Source organism: Macrobrachium rosenbergii, chromosome 17 (assembly GCF_040412425.1).
Source record: "Macrobrachium rosenbergii isolate ZJJX-2024 chromosome 17, ASM4041242v1, whole genome shotgun sequence".
In the NCBI taxonomy this organism is placed as follows: Eukaryota; Metazoa; Arthropoda; class Malacostraca; order Decapoda; family Palaemonidae; genus Macrobrachium; species Macrobrachium rosenbergii.
Window position 1 is genome coordinate 21530765 of NC_089757.1, and position 5000 is coordinate 21535764.

A 5000-nucleotide genomic window follows, 5' to 3' on the forward strand; every position below is an offset into this window, starting at 1 on the left:
TTCGGCTTTTCCTTCAATTACACCACAAAAAATATATTTGAGAAAATATTTCACATTTCAGTTCTAAACCTCAGCACTTCTTAGTGCTGAGCATTTTTCCACTGAGGTCTGACTGGCCAATCACCTAATCTGTCGACATCACTTAGCACAAAAACATATATCAACTCACAATATTCATTGTTTCACTTCACTTACAACTTGAAAATGATGTAAGACGCACACTAAATTACTGTTAAAATTGAGGAATAAAATTAACGCCACTTGAACCAATATTTAATTCATTGTTAACATTGCCGAATCGAACTCATGCCACTTAAAAAACTATCACGTTATCAAAATTAATTTTCCACGTCGACTTTCTCGACACTTAATCCTTTTCATTTATTTCACATCCACAACGCAGAGAATATATATCCCGATGAACAATTCTGTAATTTTCCCAGTGGCGTAATGGCCGGGGAGAACGCCACAACACCCTCCACTCACCTTACCAAGAGGCACACTGAGGTACGCCCAAGAAAATCTACCTGCACACAGGCGGCAGTTGGCAGCTCATGTTTTTTCAAAGGGAATTTTATTTCAGCGGTTTCAAAGCAAACCGGGAGCTCTGCATTCACTTAACAGTGTGATGGAAAAGGTGAAAAGACGTTTTTAATGAGAGAAATGCTCAGCATTGCCGAAGTATGACAATCGTAAAACACCTTTTCAATGCTTGGTCCCGGGCGGTATGTGGAAAGGCGGTCTTCAGGTGTGAAGTAACTCCTCTCAAACACGAGTGTAAACTTGGCATCCAGAATTCTAATGTCTGGCCAACGAGTACGGTAATTTAAGGTGTTCTTTTTCTTTATTCTTCAGGGCGTTCTTGTTTTCAGTACGTACGTTTAAATACGTTAAGAATAACGAGTGTGCTATTTTTTCGTTTATAAATGTTAAAGATTCTAAGTTCAATTTACGTCAATCAATTTACGTCAACCTGAAAAATAATTAAACTTAAATCTTCAGACTCAGAATTTCCTGGATCTGTTATTTTCACTGAACTCTCTCTCTCTCTCTCTTTAACAGGTAGTAAAACTTCCCTCCATCAATTCCTCTTCTCCCTCTTCCTCATTTTTTCCCCTACGCCTTCCAATCCTCCTTCTCCCTCCCCCTCCCCCCTCATTCCATGCCCCTAAGATGATCCTACCCACCCCAATGGCTCTACCCATCCTCGACCTGCCCACCAAACCTCCCGTTGTGTATCATAAAACGTGCCTTTGGATCGGAGGAACATTAGAGAGAGAAATTATACAACCAGTCCCCCGAATGAATCCGCTGCAAGTTGATTTTCTCGCGGGGTGATTAATAATTTTACGAGAGAGAGAGAGAGAGAGAGAGAGAGAGAGAGAGAGAGAGAGAGAGAGAGAGTCTTTAAAATTTTTTAAAGTGTTCCTTCACGGAAGAATCACGAGACGTAGATTAATAGGTTGGTTTTATTCACAAACTAATTACGAGAGAGAGAGAGAGACGGACTGCACAGGAGCGGGAACTTGTGCTGGCACAAGGCCAGTTTAATCCAAGTTTCCTTCATGGAATAATCACGACAGGAAGATTACAAAATTAATTCACAAAATAATCTTAGAGAGAGAGAGAGAGATATTTAGAGTGATTCACCCAGAATAATCAAAAGCTTCAGATGATAATCTCGTTCAGTTTGTCCTTCCTCTCCGTCTCGCCGTCACAACTTCCCGCTGATTATATTCCGGATATCTTGACCTATTATATCCGAGACGAAGCTCCCACGCGGAATTAGATGTCAAGAGAAGAATCTATGATGACTACTTGAACAGCGGTGAAGTTTTCCCCCTTAAAACTGATCCAGATGGAAGAAGGCTAACTTACGCAGCAAAACTTCAGCAGCGCCCCATTTCCACGTCTCTCTCTCTCTCTCTCTCTCTCTCTCTCTCTCTCTCTCTCTCTCTCTCTCTCTCTCTCTCTCCTCCTCTTCTTATTCTTCTTTTTTTTATCCCATTTCTTGTGTGAGAACGGCGCTTTTCGACTGACGCGCCCAAGGTAAGCCGAGCCTATAAAGGGCAGAAGACGCCTAATATATGATTACTCAGTGGGGCTTAGGCTTCCCAAGACTTCTATGATTCCATTTAAAGACCTAAACAGCTTTCGGACGCTAAATGACCATCTTAGCTTGAGGTCACACTCATAATAATAATAATAACGATTATCATTATTTAAACTCAAGAGATGAAACTGTCGGTAGAGCTTTAGCTTCAAATCCGAGCTGGTTGTCTGAAATGTGTAAAAAGGCGAAAATTCTCACTGAAAGAACAGATTTAAATATCTTTGATGTAACTGTGGAGATAGCAATCAGGCGATAGCTGCCTGGGCTAGATGCTTCTTTTAGCAAGCCTCTGAGTAATTGTATCGTGTGAACTAAGATTAGGGAATCTCGGAGAAACTGGTAAATTATGCACGCACCGAATAATGCAGCAAGCAAAATGTAAATTACTGGGTGGCAGAACTTGGAAGCTTCTGCGAGGAGACCATCACACCCGGATGATTTATTATTTGGTAAACTCTTTATGGTAATCGCTGATGTTACCTGGTGTAATACGATCGGGGAAATGAAATCGAATGTTATCATTTAGGAGGTTGTCTGTTAGCCCTCTGGAGCCTTAGTCATTTATGCAATTCAGGATAGAGCTACCATTTTTTGATCGTCTCACATTCTTGCTTTTGGTTCTCAAACCCTTGGTCTTGGGATCTAGGAACTTGTTGACATTCCTGTGACGAGGGTAATCGTAGAACCAAATTTTATAAAATTGCATCTGCTCTTAGCTGCATTTTATTTAATCGATAGTGACTCGGACCAAGTCTAAACTGAGCCCTCGCCTGTCCCATAGCATTGCAGTGCCCTTCTCTCTGACTACCATTAGGCCGCACAGCAAAAACATTTCCAAAAAAATGTGACTACAGGTCTTTAACCATGTCATTCCAACCTGGCATGTTACGAGAGTTACCTTGACGTAATCTGAAGGTATCCCTGCCTGCGTTCAGAACGCGGATGTTATATTCGAACAAAATTCTTCTCTCTCTTCTCTCCTGTAGTGGTCATTTCTACAAGAGGGGCAGTTATAAAGCATAACGTTTGTACGCTGAAATACTGACCGAGGTTTAACTTCAGATATCGTAAACTAATGCCATGGTGTCTTCAATTGCGTTTGACCATTCACAAACCCTTGAGTGATTTCTTCCTCTTCCTATTAACTATAGTAATTCTGATGTCAATTTACAAAATTAAATTAATTAATCAGTCAACCAATTATTTCTCCCAAATATCATGACTAAGAACAAAATGGGATAGGCAATCCAACATCCCTTCCTCCATGAGTGCGAATCACGCCCTTGGACATCGAATTCAACAGACCGCCGCCCACCCGCCCGTCAGAGAAGGCGGCCTCGTCTCCACCCTAAGGGCGAGAGAGATGTCGGGACAATCTTCAGGTAAGGAGGTTAAAACGGTATCCTTTGGAGGGAAAAAATACAATACATTTGGATCGAGAAGAATTATAATTTGACGACGAGAGGGACAGGGCTGCTGTTGAATCTGCTACAAAACTACTATAATTAAGATATCAAAGAAATACCGAGAGAACCTGGAACATTTGTCAGGAATCCCACATATTTCCATCACTACAAGGGCGTTCTCTCTCTCTCTCTCTCTCTCTCTCTCTCTCTCTCTCTCTCTCTCTCTCTCTCTCTCTCTCATGCAAACACACACACATACATCGGCGCACTGACAGTAAAAAACATTATATTAACACGTAACAATAAGTGTAATAACTACATATTGCTAATCAGGGGTCAGGTCAGTTCAACTTGCTTATCAGAGGTACAGTCATTATGATACTTATATGAACAAAGACATTCCTGAGGCATAAATAATAAAGTATTGAAATTAATTTCGTTCAAACAGGATAGAACTCCCTCACAAAAATATTAAAAAATCTCATTCAGTTCACAGAAACAAATAAAAAAAAAAATAAAATAAAAACGTGGAGTTCAAATTACTGTCGGTAAATGAGGCAAAAATTCTTGTTGACAAGAATATCAAAAACTCTTTAACTTTCTTCATCACAAAAGAAGTGGGGAGGCACAGATCTCTCATTGCCTTTGGTAACCGAATAATAAAATACCAACAAAGCCACATCAGATTATTATAAACGCAGGCCAAGATTAAGTTAATCAGTTTCATGTTCAAGTAATTACTACTTCGTAATATTTCTAACAACCACTCGACGCGTCAGCATTTAATCCTACGATGAATGAGTTTCTGCGGAATGAGCGAATAGTTTAAGAATCTAATTGAGGAGCCCCGTGAAACATTATCAATTTCACAGGAAGACAATGCATAGTAAACGCATGAATATAATGAATATAACATAACTCAGAAACGCAAGACGATAATGATGATGGAATGGAAATATAAAAGGGTCAGGGGGTAGGGGAGGAGGAAGTGGCAGAGACAGAGAAAGGAGGGGGCCGTGGTGGAGGGGGGGAGAGGGAGTTGGGTATGAGCGGCGGGAGGGGAGGGGGTTTAGAGGGAAGGAAGAGAGAAGAACGGCGCGCCAGTAATAAATTTATGAAATATGAGCATGAGGTAATGTATTTTGCCTCATATCCCAGACTTTATAAGCATAAGCTCCTTCGTGGTTCTTAAACAGATTGATCTATTTGTTTTTTTATTTTTTTATATATAAAAGGGATATACTCTGACTTGTTTTTATTTGATTAATCCCAATATGCCAAATCAATCTTACAAATGTTTTATTTTTTATTCTGTAAACCAATATCCGAAATAATTTATTTATATTTCATATTGTCTAAAATAGAAAATTTAAAAAAATTCTTCATTCTTCATATTTTCTAATAAGAAAAGCAATATTTAAAAACGACTTTTTAAATAGATATTTATGATATTAATGTAAAAATATAAATTTTCCAGGTAG

General features: G+C 39.4%; 1 protein-coding gene across 4 annotated transcripts in view; it reads right to left on the minus strand.

Annotated features, from left to right (window-relative positions):
• Positions 1-5000, minus strand: part of LOC136847778 (prickle planar cell polarity protein 3-like) — a 432056-nt gene that overhangs the window by 219118 nt on the left and 207938 nt on the right. Inside the window, exon 1 of one of the 4 annotated variants that reach the window (XM_067119688.1) lies at positions 487-504. The exons of the other annotated variants lie outside the window; for them this stretch is intronic. The gene's annotated coding sequence lies outside the window, so the exon portion shown is untranslated. Of the gene's footprint in view, positions 1-486; positions 505-5000 lie in introns of those variants that run through there. 4 annotated transcript variants of the gene reach the window in all.